Source organism: Salvelinus namaycush, unplaced genomic scaffold (genome assembly GCF_016432855.1).
Source record: "Salvelinus namaycush isolate Seneca unplaced genomic scaffold, SaNama_1.0 Scaffold1918, whole genome shotgun sequence".
NCBI lineage: Eukaryota > Metazoa > Chordata > Actinopteri > Salmoniformes > Salmonidae > Salvelinus > Salvelinus namaycush.
The window spans coordinates 19,617-35,526 of NW_024058695.1; the positions used below are offsets into that span (position 1 = coordinate 19,617).

Here is a 15,910-nt window from a genome sequence, read left to right on the forward strand (position 1 = left end):
GGAGAGAGTCAGAACAGAGGGAAAGAGAGAGAGGGAGGGTAGAGAGTCAGAACAGAGAGGGAGGGGAGAGAGTCAGAACAGAGGGAAAGAGAGAGAGAGGGAGGGTAGAGAGTCAGAACAGAGGGAAAGAGAGAGAGGGAGGGTAGAGAGTCAGAACAGAGGGAAAGAGAGAGAGAGGGAGGGTAGAGAGTCAGAACAGAGGGAAAGAGAGAGAGAGGGAGGGTAGAGAGTCAGAACAGAGGGAAAGAGAGAGAGAGGGAGGGTAGAGAGTCAGAACAGAGGGAAAGAGAGAGAGAGGGAGGGGAGAGAGTCAGAACAGAGGGAAAGAGAGAGAGGGAGGGTAGAGAGTCAGAACAGAGAGGGAGGGGAGAGAGTCAGAACAGAGGGAAAGAGAGAGAGGGAGGGTAGAGAGTCAGAACAGAGGGGAAGAGAGAGAGGGAGGGTAGAGAGTCAGAACAGAGGGAAAGAGAGAGAGGGAGGGGAGAGAGTCAGAACAGAGGGAAAGAGAGAGAGAGGGAGGGTAGAGAGTCAGAACAGAGGGAAAGAGAGAGAGAGGGAGGGTAGAGAGTCAGAACAGAGGGAAAGAGAGAGGGAGGGTAGAGAGTCAGAACAGAGGGAAAGAGAGAGAGAGGGAGGGTAGAGAGTCAGAACAGAGGGAAAGAGAGAGAGAGGGAGGGTAGAGAGTCAGAACAGAGGGAAAGAGAGAGGGAGGGTAGAGAGTTAGAACAGAGGGAGAGAGGGAGGGGGGAGAGTCAGAACAGAGGGAAAGAGAGAGAGAGGGAGGGTAGAGAGTCAGAACAGAGGGAAAGAGAGAGGGAGGTTAGAGAGTCAGAACAGAGGGAAAGAGAGGGAGGGGGAGAGTCAGAACAGAGGGAAAGAGAGAGAGGGAGGGTAGAGAGTCAGAACAGAGGGAAAGAGAGAGAGGGATGGGAGAGAGCCAGAACAGAGGGAAAGAGAGAGGGAGGGGAGAGAGTCAGAACAGAGGGAAAGAGAGAGAGAGGGAGGGTAGAGAGTCAGAACAGAGGGAAAGAGAGAGGGAGGGGAGAGAGTCAGAACAGAGGGAAAGAGAGAGAGAGGGAGGGTAGAGGGTCAGAACAGAGGGGAAGAGAGAGGGAGGGGAGAGAGTCCGAACAGAGGGAGAGAGGGAGGGGGGAGAGTCAGAACAGAGGGAAAGAGAGAGAGGGAGGGTAGAGAGTCAGAACAGAGAGGGAGGGGAGAGAGTCAGAACAGAGGGAAAGAGAGAGAGAGGGAGGGTAGAGAGTCAGAACAGAGGGAAAGAGAGAGAGGGAGGGTAGAGAGTCAGAACAGAGGGAAAGAGAGAGAGAGGGAGGGTAGAGAGTCAGAACAGAGGGAAAGAGAGAGAGAGGGAGGGTAGAGAGTCAGAACAGAGGGAAAGAGAGAGAGAGGGAGGGTAGAGAGTCAGAACAGAGGGAAAGAGAGAGAGAGGGAGGGGAGAGAGTCAGAACAGAGGGAAAGAGAGAGAGGGAGGGTAGAGAGTCAGAACAGAGAGGGAGGGGAGAGAGTCAGAACAGAGGGAAAGAGAGAGAGAGGGAGGGTAGAGAGTCAGAACAGAGGGGAAGAGAGAGAGGGAGGGTAGAGAGTCAGAACAGAGGGAAAGAGAGAGAGGGAGGGGAGAGAGTCAGAACAGAGGGAAAGAGAGAGAGAGGGAGGGTAGAGAGTCAGAACAGAGGGAAAGAGAGAGAGAGGGAGGGTAGAGAGTCAGAACAGAGGGAAAGAGAGAGGGAGGGTAGAGAGTCAGAACAGAGGGAAAGAGAGAGAGAGGGAGGGTAGAGAGTCAGAACAGAGGGAAAGAGAGAGAGAGGGAGGGTAGAGAGTCAGAACAGAGGGAAAGAGAGAGGGAGGGGAGAGAGTCAGAACAGAGGGAGAGAGGGAGGGGGGAGAGTCAGAACAGAGGGAAAGAGAGAGAGAGGGAGGGTAGAGAGTCAGAACAGAGGGAAAGAGAGAGGGAGGGTAGAGAGTCAGAACAGAGGGAAAGAGAGAGGGAGGGGAGAGTCAGAACAGAGGGAAAGAGAGAGAGGGAGGGTAGAGAGTCAGAACAGAGGGAAAGAGAGAGAGGGAGGGGAGAGAGACAGAACAGAGGGAAAGAGAGAGGGAGGGGAGAGAGTCAGAACAGAGGGAAAGAGAGAGAGAGGGAGGGTAGAGAGTCAGAACAGAGGGAAAGAGAGAGGGAGGGGAGAGAGTCAGAACAGAGGGAAAGAGAGAGGGAGGGGAGAGAGTCAGAACAGAGGGAAAGAGAGAGGGAGGGGAGAGAGTCAGAACAGAGGGAGAGAGGGAGGGGGGAGAGTCAGAACAGAGGGAAAGAGAGAGAGGGAGGGTAGAGAGTCAGAACAGAGGGAAAGAGAGAGAGGGATGGGAGAGAGTCAGAACAGAGGGAAAGAGAGAGGGAGGGTAGAGAGTCAGAACAGAGGGAAAGAGAGAGAGGGAGGGTAGAGAGTCAGAACAGAGGGAAAGAGAGAGAGAGGGAGGGTAGAGAGTCAGAACAGAGGGAAAGAGAGAGGGAGGGAGGGAGGGAGGGTAGAGAGTCAGAACAGAGGGGAAGAGAGAGAGGGAGGGTAGAGAGTCAGAACAGAGGGAAAGAGAGAGAGATTGAGGGTAGAGAGTCAGAACAGAGGGAAAGAGAGAGGGAGGTTAGAGAGTCAGAACAGAGGGAAAGAGAGAGAGAGGGAGGGGAGAGAGTCAGAACAGAGGGAAAGAGAGAGAGAGGGAGGGTAGAGAGTCAGAACAGAGGGAGAGAGGGAGGGGGGAGAGTCAGAACAGAGGGAAAGAGAGAGGGAGGGTAGAGAGTCAGAACAGAGGGAAAGAGAGAGAGGGAGGGTAGAGAGTCAGAACAGAGGGAAAGAGAGAGAGGGAGGGTAGAGAGTCAGAACAGAGGGAAAGAGAGAGAGAGGGAGGGTAGAGAGTCAGAACAGAGGGGAAGAGAGAGAGGGAGGGGAGAGAGTCAGAACAGAGGGAAAGAGAGAGAGAAGGAGAGTAGAGAGTCATAACAGAGGGGAAGAGAGAGAGAGAGGGTAGAGAGTCAGAACAGAGGGAAAGAGAGAGAGGGAGGGTAGAGAGTCAGAACAGAGGGAAAGAGAGAGAGAAGGAGAGGAGAGAGTCAGAACAGAGGGAAGAGAGAGGGAGGGTAGGGAGTCAGAACAGAGGGAAAGAGAGAGAGGGAGGGTAGAGAGTCAGAACAGAGGTAAGAGAGAGGGAGGGTAGAGAGTCAGAACAGAGGGAAAGAGAGAGAGGGAGGGTAGAGAGTCAGAACAAGGAGCCAGACTGATGAGCCTCAGACCAAGGAGCCAGACTGATGAGACTCAGACCGAGGAGCCAGACTCTGATGAGACTCAGACCAAGGAGCCAGACTGATGAGACTCAGACCGAGGAGCCAGACTCTGATGAGACTCAGACCAAGGAGCTAGACTCTGATGAGACTCAGACCAAGGAGCCAGACTCTGATGAGACTCAGACCAAGGAGCCAGACTGATGAGACTCAGACCAAGGAGCCAGACTCTGATGAGACTCAGACCAAGGAGCCAGACTCTGATGAGACTCAGACCAAGGAGGTAGTGTCTGCTGTACCCAAGCCCAAGTCTACAACTGAACCATCGTTCCAACAACCTATTGGTGAAACAGGGGAAATGTCTCACAATGTGGCTGAATGATGAGTTGACCATGCAATTGTATTAGATGCGCCTGGGTATCAAGATAGGGCTGATGAAGTTGTCTCTGCGACAGAGCACGTAAACAGGGCCGGATGTGCTACCTCAAAGGAGCTTCAGACTGCCGTGGATAGCATCACAGCCATGTCTGGGTGTGATACATCAGAGGAGGTTACTGCTGCCGTGGATAGCATCACAGCCATGTCTGGGTGTGATACATCAGAGGAGGTTACTGCTGTCCTGGATAGCATCACAGCCATGTCTGGGTGTGATACATCAGAGGAGGTTGCTGCTGTCCTGGATAGCATCACAGCCATGTCTGGGTGTGATACATCAGAGGAGGTTACTGCTGTCCTGGATAGCATGACATGTGTCACGTAAGTGTAACTATCACACACATTGTGTTATTACTGAATAGTAATCTATTGCCTTTGGGGAGAGGGGTGACTTGTTTCTGCCTTGTGTTATTACTGAATAGTAATCTATTGCCTTTGGGTAGAGGGGTGACTTGTTTCTGCCTTGTGTTATTACTGAATAGTAATGTATTGCCTTTGGGTAGAGGGGTGACTTGTTTCCGCCTTGTGTTATTAGTGAATAGTAATCTATTGCCTTTGGGTAGAGGGGTGACTTGTTTCTGCCTTGTGTTATTACTGAATAGTAATCTATTGCCTTTGGGGAGAGGGGTGACTTGTTTCCGCCTTGTGTTATTAGTGAATAGTAATCTATTGCCTTTGGGTAGAGGGGTGACTTGTTTCTGCCTTGTGTTATTACTGAATAGTAATGTATTGCCTTTGGGTAGAGGGGTGACTTGTTTCCGCCTTGTGTTATTAGTGAATAGTAATCTATTGCCTTTGGGTAGAGGGGTGACTTGTTTCTGCCTTGTGTTATTACTGAATAGTAATCTATTGCCTTTGGGGAGAGGGGTGACTTGTTTCTGCCTTGTGTTATTACTGAATAGTAATCTATTGCCTTTGGGGAGAGGGGTGACTTGTTTCCGCCTTGTGTTATTACTGAATAGTAATCTATTGCCTTTGGGTAGAGGGGTGACTTGTTTCCGCCTTGTGTTATTACTGAATAGTAATCTATTGCCTTTGAGTAGAGGGGTGACTTGTTTCCACCTTGTGTTATTACTGAATAGTAATCTATTGCCTTTGGGTAGAGGGGTGACTTGTTTCTGCCTTGTGTTATTACTGAATAGTAATCTATTGCCTTTGGGTAGAGGGGTGACTTGTTTCCGCCTTGTGTTATTACTGAATAGTAATCTATTGCCTTTGGGTAGAGGGGTGACTTGTTTCTGCCTTGTGTTACAGGGGTACCGAGAGAGCTCCGGATGATATGCTAACCGATGTGGAATATGCAAATGCCTTTCAAGAGAGTGAAGTGTCCCAAGCATCCGAGCCACATTTCAGTAGGCCACAGTGGAACGTTGACTCTTGTCCAGGTTCAATATTTTCTGCTACAACCGATCCCCTTCCCACTATGAAACCACCTTCAAGCGCCATCTCTAATGTGGTAACCCAGCCTACAGATGTGGAACTCAGCACCTTCAACGCCTGTATTGGTGACATGGCCCCTCTCGGGTACCCAGACAACTCCATGGCTGCTCTTGAGAGGGTCTGTGGTGAATATGTCTTTCAACAACAACAGTCGGCACAGCCTCTAGAGCCCCAGCAGGTTGAGGTGCATCTGGAAACGTTTCATCAAGTGCCGCAGCAGGAGGCCCGGGTCCTACATCCCCAACAACCAGCATCTCAAGTGCCTGAAACTCCACAGCAGACTGTTGATATACGAGGGTTCAACGTGTGCAAACCCAAGCCAGTGACATCTTTACAGTCGCAAAGGACATTGTTCCCCACACCACCACAATCCGAAGCAGCTGTCACCTATGAAGAATCCGTGCCTGGTCCCAGCCGATATAACCTGTACAGCGACGGGGCTACCGTGTCGTCCATTGCGATGATAATCCCTGTGATGAAACAGTTGATTATATGCGCCACGTGTAAAAAGAAGTTCAACAGAGCGTTCATCTGTAACAACTACTTGATTCAGCTGAACAGACCCGTGCAATGTGCTTGGGGCTGTGTATTGTGCAGACTGTGTTACAGTGAACAAAGTGGTTGTCGCCTACACAATATATCGTCCACAAGGAGAGAGAGAGAGACAGAGAGACAGAGAGAGAGAGAGAGAGAGAGAGAGAGAGAGAGAGAGAGACAGAGAGAGACAGAGAGAGAGAGAGAGGGGGGGGGGGTAGAGGAGAGAGAGAGAGAGACAGAGAGAGATAAATAGAGAGAGAGATACCACTCTAAGCACCACACCCTTGCCAGTTTTCCCTGCTCTGGAGAATGTAGGAGACTGGGATCTGGAACTCAACATAGATGATAAGTTCAAGACTGACAAGGAGGTCAATGTCCATGTGCAGCTGATTATGAATGAGGACCAATCCTCTGGAGTTGACACCCTGCGAAGAGGTATGTATATTTCCATGTATAGATATATCTGTCTATGTTATACTACAATGACGAGCCCTGATCATGTAGCTGGACTGACAGTGTTCTCTTCCCACGCAGCGTTCAACCATCTCATCACAGTGAATGACACCATGTCCTTCAGGTACTGGGTAAGCAAAGCAATGCCAGAAGAGGTGTCCTACAGATATGTCTGCATCCCTCATGTACCTGGGTTCTGGGATCACGTTGTGGTGGGAACCCGTCCCCTTCCCAGAACGGAGAAGCTGATCGGACCCGATGACTCCTTACCGAGATTGTTCAATGTGTCACTTGGGTCCTACAGGTTTCATTGGTGCTGTTTTGTCTTGAAGAAACAGATCATTTTGACTATGTGGTGCACTTCGTTGCCCAGGAGAGGGCAGTCTAAGGTCGTCACAGTTGTTGACAACACACTGAGAAACCTCACCTCGAGCATAGAGTTTAGAAGAATGGTATTCTATCTTTGTAGGTGGTTTACAGCTCAGTATGTGTCACCACAAGACAGGCGGCTTAACCTTGTGTTAGATTGTAAACCCAGTGAAGGTGCTACTTTGGTCCATGTCATAGCTTTGTTGGCTTCCAGGATTGGGATGGAAACAGTAACACCTCACCTGGCCCAGCAACGGACCAAAGATGATAGTAATTACTGTTTCAATGGCAGGAATGCCAACAGCATGTTCACATGCCCCTCAGATGGTAATTCAGGAGGTAATTACATCGATATTGAGGGGTTTAGCTCCTACCACAACAGTGGCGATGATGTTATTGGTCTCACTCACATGTCCACAACCACAGAGTGTTACAGCTTCCTTTAAAGTAGAGCAATGATGTTTGTATAGTGTTACCTCAGCCTACAAGAGTCTACATGTGGGACCGTGTGGTGACATGATGCCTAAAGGTTATTTTAGGTCTTGTTTGACAATGGGCCCTGACTGATAAAAATTAATATGGTGATGTTCTCAATGTCACATGTTTACGATTTTATACCTTACTTTAATTGACCATATTACACCTGGGTAATGTGTATACCCTTTTGTATCAGCCAACCTTATATATCTATTGCCTTGAAATAAAATATGTCTTCCTTATACATATATCTTGGTTGTGTTTATTTGAAAGATGACAGCGACACCACATTTTGAAAGACAATTGATGTGACAGTAATTGAGAATGAACTGCCTATGATCGGGTGCACATCTATGTGGATTACTCAGTAGACACTGGTTCTGTGTTGCATTCCCTGCCTTAGTTCTACACGGCCAGGGTCCGTTATCACCGCCAGAGGAAATCAGAAGCTATTTCATTCAGCACAGGGATCTATCTGTGTACTGTCTATTTAGAACTTACAAAGGAAGGTGCTACTCGCCTCCCTATGTCAGTGATCCTGCTGGTGTTTCCATGTGATAGGGTAGTGGGGTATATGGTATCACTGTCGTCGTCGCTGTCCTCATCGTCGCTGTCGTCCTGGTAGTAGTGGTAATAACCACCACCTTGGTTTAGGTTGCTCAGGGTTGTTAGCCTGTCTCAGCCTGTTGCTACACAGACAACATAAGGCTCTGAACAGCATCCAGACCATGCTGGAGGCTCGGCTCATAAGCTGCGCACTTTGTAAGTATACGGGAAAGCACGTTGGTATCGTGAACCAGACATCAAACGCTTGATAGTACAGACACCTTGGGCTATCCGATAGGACCGTGCAGGGAGATGACGAGAGCTACTACTAGCGGGTCCAGAGAGCATCTTTTCCGTTGCGAGAAGGAGCTTGCCGAAGCCACTCTGGAAGACAGAGGGAGCTCCTACGTATTAGACATCTTCAGAAAACGTGAGCTTAGTCATCGTGAAAGGGTTCAGTGTGACAATGTCGACTACGAGCGTTACGGGTTGATCCCTATCCATCGGGACGTCAACTCCTAGGCTTACGTAAGTAAGGGTTTGGAAGTAAGCATTTCAAGGTAATGCCTACACCTGTTGTGTTTGATGCAGTTGACAAATACAATTTGATTTAATTTCATTTTAACTATGCGTTTAATACACTTTATGTTGGTGTTTCTTTTATTTTGGCAGATACAGTACATGTACTGTATGTCTTTTTGATAGTTATTTTTGTAGAAACTATTGATCCTCTTTGGCAAAATTATGCTCTGTTGTATTTTAAACATTGAGAGCGGGCTCCTGTGGTTGGATATTATTTTTTTTTTTAAATAATTGTAAAAAGTATTTATTTTGTATTTGTTTTGCCCCTTGGGCCCCCTACGGGCTTGGTCCCAGCTCCTGAATCACACATTTTACTAGTCACATTTATTTATTATGCAGTTTATATATTTTTATTAATCAATTAATTAAACAAGTGGCCCCCCTACCTCCTCTCCTCCCCATCTGACAAATAACAAAGTGTCCGCAGCAGCAGGCCTCTACACTCATTGAGAGTGGGCTCCTGAATCCCCCTGTGGTTGGCGGTTGCAGTAAAAAATAAATATATACTACATACTGTATATTTTTTTATTTCTCTGGGGCCCAGGGGCAATAGCCCAGGTAAGCCAGCCCTTCCTATGTCAGAAAATAGCCAAGGCCTATTGACCTTATTCCTATGTGTTTCTGGATCAATCAATACAATTTCTGAATCCTTAAAATGTACATTTTGGTGTCTTGAAGTTTCCTATGACCTATAGGCCTAGGGAAATGCATTCATTTTGCAATGTATTAGCCTATTTCTTAGGTCTATAGAATATTTACTACACAAGTGAAATATCAACATCAGTCATGTCGATTGTATAGGATTCCAGCGCCTTGACAGATGCACACACACCACTGTGGTGACACGTCCCCTATATGACTATCTCTGTCCCCACGTTGTGATTCCCCTCCCCCACTCCACTTTACCGCGCAGAGCCAGAGAGGGAAAATCACTTTCATCTGGAGAAGCTCGTCCGGTAACACGGGGCGGCCCATCTGCAGGTCCCCGCTGTTCCTAAAAGAAAGGTGAGCAATATCATATTTTCAAGAATTGAAATGATATGGAAAGTTATTTTCATGCTGTAGTACAATTCCACCACCATAAATCGTTGTATTGGTTTATGAACTATGTTAGCCTAGTTAGCTTGTTTGTTGCTAGTGCTAATGTTCGCTCACTATCTAGCTAATGCACTAGTGAGCCAATTTTGTTGACATTTGGGCGGGTAGCTTGATTAGTTAACATAACTGTTGATAAAGAGACTGATATTTTATGGCTATTTCAGTCAATTCTATCAGTGTGGTTATAAGTAACATGCATAGACAGCTAAATGGGACACGTGATCCCCATAGATGAACTTGAGTAGGTAGCAGTTTGATAACATTAGATGGTGTTAGTTTAGCGAGCTAAAGTTGGCTGGCTGGAAACCAGGGGTTGTGCACCCCACCTTGCATCTCATAGCAGAGTGGAAGAGGGAAAGTCACATATGGCATTTTTTACTGCTTCTAACGTGCTTGTTTTGTAGTCATCTAACAAACATACATTATGTCTCTTATAAATTGTAGGTTAAGCCATGAATGTTGATTGTCTGACAGCCTTGGTATAGTTAAGCAGTAAAGCACAAGGAAAGGTTGAGGACTGTTCTTACGTAAGAGGCAACGCGGAGTGCCTGCCTGGTTACAGCCCTTAACCTTGGTATATTGGCCATATACCACAAACCCCCGAGGTGCCTTATTTCTTAAATATACCACAGTTTCAGCCAATCAACATCCAGGACCCAAACTACCCAGTTTATAATGTCTGCTTTATTCCACAGATTAAGGATAGATTTGAGTTGGCCTGACGGAGAGATCTTCCAGGCGACTCCGGCCCATGGAGGATGCAGAGCATCACATCAGATCAAACATTGATAAACCAGTACTTTACCAGCGTTTTATCAATATCTTTAAAGGTAAGGTGAAGATTGAATATATTTCTGACAGTCCTAAATATGACAGCTATGAATTAGATGAATCAGATGTACATTTTAGAGGTTAGTGGGAAACAGTGAATTGGGATATATGGGCACAGTCACCCAGGAAAAAAGGTTTAAAGGAATAGCTTGCCATGTCTTTGTATTATGGTCATAGGATTCTTAAAGGTCCACTACAGTCACACGATGCTCCATCTGAAATCTCCTTCCACCTGAAAAGGCCCACCTTGAAAACCAATCATTGGTTTAGAAGACAAAGTAAGAGTGACAACTGAATCTAGCCTCTTGAAAGACAGAGCAGCGCATCCCCCTCCCTAAACCCCCTGCTGCACACCTGAACCTCATTTTGATTGGCAGTGATATGTGTGAGATCACTTTTAGACAGTGTGAGGTCATTTTATGAGAACAGTTGTTTTTGGAGAAGCTTGGCAAGTTGAATGGGGTGATCATGTGACCGGAGTGGACCTCCAGACAGTGATTATTCTCTGTAATAATTGACAAGCACAATGCAATATCTCCTAATGTTTGTATTTTGTGTCTGCTAAGGACGGGGAGTTTTTGCCACTGAATTCATATCCAAAGGAGACTTTGTTGTGGAGTACCGAGGTGAACTGCTTACACAACAGGAGGGCGAGGTCCGAGCTGATCAGTACAATGATTCTGCAAAGGTGTTTCTTTTCGATGTCCAATGGAAAGGAAGAACATGGTGGTAAGTAGGATTGATGAGAACAAAATAAACATATTATTGCCTTTTGAGATCTAAAAAAAGCAACAACATTAAAATGGAGACAGACATTTTAATGGTTGGTGGCACAATATGCACTGTAGGCCTATCTCAGGCCCAGATACTAATTTGACCTTGTCCGTGACCTAAACAGTAAGGAACAATATTAGTCTTCAAACCAACTGGTTCGCTATCAGAGCATCTGCACTCCTTTGTTAAACAACAGTCAGGGACTTTTCTGCCCCTTTTCTGGAATAGAAACCCTGTGCTGCAAATATCTTCATTAAACTGTGACATGTTATGTTTCTATGCAGCATTGATGCATCTGAAGAAGACTCCTCCCTTGGGAGACTCGTTAATGATGATCACTAAAGACTCAATCTCAAAATGAAGGCCATACAAGCAAACGATGAGCCACACTTGTGCCTCTTCGCGACTGGAGATATTGCAGCTGGCGAAGAGTTGACTTATAGTTACGGTGATTCAGACTGGCCATGGAGAACACAGGTGAGGAACTTTTTATTATTTAAAGATGCTAGATGAAATTACCACCCATCTTGGAAGAGCCGGGAGGATGAGCAATTCACTACCCTGTCATGCAATATGTTGTGATGCAGACAGTGTCTCTTAACTACTAAGATGTAATTGATTTCTAATTGTTGTCTTGGTTCACTTAATTCAGGTCATCAAAACTGAATTGTCGTCCAGCCCAAAACCTATGGTAAGAACTTTACTAAAGTCATAGATCAATATGAGTTTTTTTTTCTTCTATTATCACATTTACTATTTCACTTTCACAAATACACATTTATAGTCTAACATCAATTGCACTGGAATGCAGTGCACTTGTTACATACATCAAAAGTTAACTAAATATACAATACATTGAAATATATGAAATAAAAACATTATCAATAAGAACTCAGTAGTTAGGCTCTTGTGGGCTCATTTAGTAGCCCAACTCATGAGGGATTTGCTCTTCTCCTGAAAAGTTCAGTCCTGCATCTGACCAGAATAGGATGTTCAAAACTAAACGCTACACCAGGCATTTCCTGTGTGCTTTCTTAAACAGTAGGTCCCCAGATGTATACAATGCATTAGATCACGTTTTTTGATTTGAGGGGATTTTTCAGTGTTTTAAAAATGTTGATTATGTTTCAGCATCCAGGGGTTTGTCAGTTTCTACAAAAACAGTCTCTTAGTGCAGAGATGTCTGTGACTATTTTGCCTGTTGGTCACAGGCTGGGAGCAGAACAGGGGCTGTGGCAGAGCAGAGCACTTAGGGGTGAAGTCCCTTGCTCAAAGGCAAAACAGCAGTAGGTAGTACACAGGGATACACCGGTAACCCACCGGGCTTCAATATCACCGTATACTACCTACTGCCGTTGTGCCCATCAGCAAGGCACTTTACAACACACACATCACAGGCTGATAGCAGGACAGGGTCTCCAAAAAATGATTGTTCTCTGTAATAATTGACTAGCACAATACAATAACTCCTAATGTTTGTATTTTTGTGTCTGCTAAGGACGACAAGTTGATTTACGGGGAGAGGTCGGGTAATGTAATTATGTGCCCGAGCACAAAACAACATATATGTAATTTTTGTCCTGTCTAAATCTGCCATGTCAGTCATTTTTAATTCCAACCAGAATAACCTAATGTTTTTTGGTCACCTGAAAGTACTAGTCCCGTGCGAATCAACATCAAGTTTTATTTGTCACATGCGCCGAATACAACAGGTGCTGACTGTGCTGACTACAAGCCCTTAACCAACAATGCAGTTCAAGAAATAGAGTTAAGAAAATATATACTAAATAAAATAAGTCAGCTTTTGCAGACACGTCTCGCCCCGCATCAGTATAGAAAGGGTCCCTAGCAAACTGCATCACCTTTGTGGGGAGACTAAAATCATCAAATCTTGTTGCAAAGTTACAATGTGTATATCAGTGACCGCTAGCCAGAAATAGCAATGTTTTTCTTCCTTCCTCGTTATGCAGACATAAGCACACCTGGCACCATCGAGGTGCAGCTGTTTACTTTCTACACGGGTTGTTATTTTTCAGTTTCCTCCTAAGAACAGATTGTAGTGGTAAAATAAAAAGGGATACATTTTTTTGGTGCCATTTAGGTGAAATTGATCTCCAAGCTTCACTCCAGTCAAAACGGCCTTTGCGAGTGTTTGATTCCATTCATTTGCTGTGTGCTCCAGCTTATTTGTATTTAAAACAACTTTTAAAACTTTTATTTAACTCGTCAAGTCAGTTAAGAACAAATTCTTATTTTCAATGACGGCCTAGGAACAGTGGGTTAATTGGCTTGTTCAGGGGGCAGAACGACAGATTTTTACCTTGTCAGCTCGGGGATTCAATCTTGCAACCTTTCGGTTACTAGTCCAACGCTCTAACCACTAGGCTACCTGCCTCCCCAGCTTAGCCAACGTTTGCTTGCCATTTTTCTTCCTTGACCTTTTCCATTGTCCAGCCCAGCCTTCTATAGTTACCCACTGTAGGGAAAAGGTTTTGGGGGGACTCATATCAGAGGAAAAAAGAAAAGCAGTCAATCATGTCAATAACTGTTTTATCCCTCCTCTGTAGTCCCAAATTAAGTCCAAGTGATTGATGCCACTCAATAAACAAACCTCAGCTACAAACTCCTCATCAAGCATTTACACCAGTATGTGTTGGGTTTGTTGTGGCGGCAATTGCAGAGAAATGCAATTATCTCCTCCCTAAACTCTCATACTCTCTTGAGAGCATTAGGCCTACCCTTACTTAGCTACCTAACATCATGATGTAGAGTTTACACCAGTATGTGTTGGGTTTGTTGTGTCTCCTCCCTCTTTATCCCTACCCTTACTCAGCTACCTAACATCATTATGTAGAAGTAGATCATGATGCTCAGCAGACTACGAAACGAGCCATGTTGAAGGATAAATGTTGATCGGATAAAGTTTATGATAGTCAAAGCTGAGTCCATTGTTTTTTAAGTCACAGCTGAGTTTAGCCAAAGCATGTTCAGGCAGTGTGGTCTATCCGCGTTGAAAGAGCCAATAGGCAGGCAGACAGACCCTTGTACCCCTGTTAGCAGCTCCGATTGGCAGTAACTGGTATGTTACTGATATTGATTGACAGCACTTAATGGGCAGGGCTATAAGAAAAGAGATTCTCCCATTGGATAATATTGAGCAAGGGCTCATTTTGTTACTAAATATCAGATTTATTTCTGCTGGGATTTTTAAAATAAATTTAAGCAAAATTATCTTTCAAAAAATGTATAAAACAACATCTCATGGCACATTAGGGACTGTGAAATGGCACACAGACACAGTCTATGACACTAACACACACAATCTACACCCACATTATTCTTTAGTTGTATTGTTTGTGTAAGTCATTGTATTCTAATGCTGATTGTAACACCCACATTATTCTTTAGTTGTATTGTTTGTGTAAGTCATTGTATTCTAATGCTGATTGTAACACCCACATTATTCTTTAGTTGTATTGTTTGTGTAAGTCATTGTATTCTAATGCTGATTGTAACACCCACATTATTCTTTAGTTGTATTGTTTGTGTAAGTCATTGTATTCTAATGCTGATTGTAACACCCACATTATTCTTTAGTTGTATTGTTTGTGTAAGTCATTGTATTCTAATGCTGATTGTAACACCCACATTATTCTTTAGTTGTATTGTTTGTGTAAGTCATTGTATTCTAATGCTGATTGTAACACCCACATTATTCTTTAGTTGTATTGTTTGTGTAAGTCATTGTATTCTAATGCTGATTGTAACACCCACATTATTCTTTAGTTGTATTGTTTGTGTAAGTCATTGTATTCTAATGCTGATTGTAACACCCACATTATTCTTTAGTTGTATTGTTTGTGTAAGTCATTGTATTCTAATGCTGATTGTAACACCCACATTATTCTTTAGTTGTATTGTTTGTGTAAGTCATTGTATTCTAATGCTGATTGTAACACCCACATTATTCTTTAGTTGTATTGTTTGTGTAAGTCATTGTATTCTAATGCTGATTGTAACACCCACATTATTCTTTAGTTGTATTGTTTGTGTAAGTCATTGTATTCTAATGCTGATTGTAACACCCACATTATTCTTTAGTTGTATTGTTTGTGTAAGTCATTGTATTCTAATGCTGATTGTAACCCTAAACCCCCTAGAAACAGCCCTATTCCTTGTCTGGACCTGCAAATGTCCCCAGTTGGTTGAATGTTTGTCAGTTTGCGTGGACTTCTGGTCCCCACAAGTATAGTTAAACACGTCCACTCTCACACTCGAACACACACAATCTACACACACATTATTCTTTAGGAATATTGTTGTATTTAATATTTGTGTGAATGTTTTTGGCTATTAGTGTGTCCGTGCTTGGTTACTTGTCGTGTTTCATGGCAATTTTTGTTGGATTGTACCTCAACTTTAAAGGAGCTAATAGTATTTAAGTATTTCTGTGCCGCGTAGGTTTATTTTGTTTGCCTTGTTTGTCTGATTTCAGCTCATTGACGCGTTGCAGAATGACAACTCCCAACCCTTTCAGAACAGCATGGACACGGATGGATCAGATTCCAACTTGAAAGAAGATGCGGAGACCTGTGTCTTCCAGCCCCAAACCCACGGTAAGAGAACTTGAATGATGGCCACAGTCGATCGTTGATCCCCCTTTAAATTGTCTATCAGCCTAACTCCCCAGTTATTATAGCCCCTAGCGTATTAACCTAGATCAGGGCTATTCAACTATATTCTTACAGTTGGCAGATTTGAAAAAGGTTATTTACTGGGGACCAGACATTGTTTACATGCGATTGCTTTTCCTAAGACCGGTATGAACCACTTTTTTGGCCTACTTATAACACAGTTGACCTGCATTACATTCTTCATACATAGCTTTGTTTTTGATTTTTATTTACACATAGGAAACCTTTTATGCATGGCATATGTCAGCTGACCAGCATCACATTCCATTCTGTATTTATTTAATTTCATTCTTTCCTGTTTTACACAATTTATTTTGAACATAAAAAACACACAAGTGTTTCCCTTCGAATGGAAGAAATTGCACTTTGGGAGAGAGCAGAAAAGTGCAAC

General features: G+C 44.5%; 1 long non-coding RNA gene across 1 annotated transcript; it reads left to right on the forward strand.

The window, feature by feature from the left end:
- Nucleotides 1–11,244: 11,244 nt before the first annotated feature.
- Nucleotides 11,245–15,392, forward strand: LOC120037843. Its single transcript, XR_005474886.1, has 3 exons — nt 11,245–11,302; nt 11,478–11,516; nt 15,321–15,392. It is a non-coding gene; the product is annotated as an uncharacterized LOC120037843 (long non-coding RNA).
- Nucleotides 15,393–15,910: the final 518 nt, after the last annotated feature.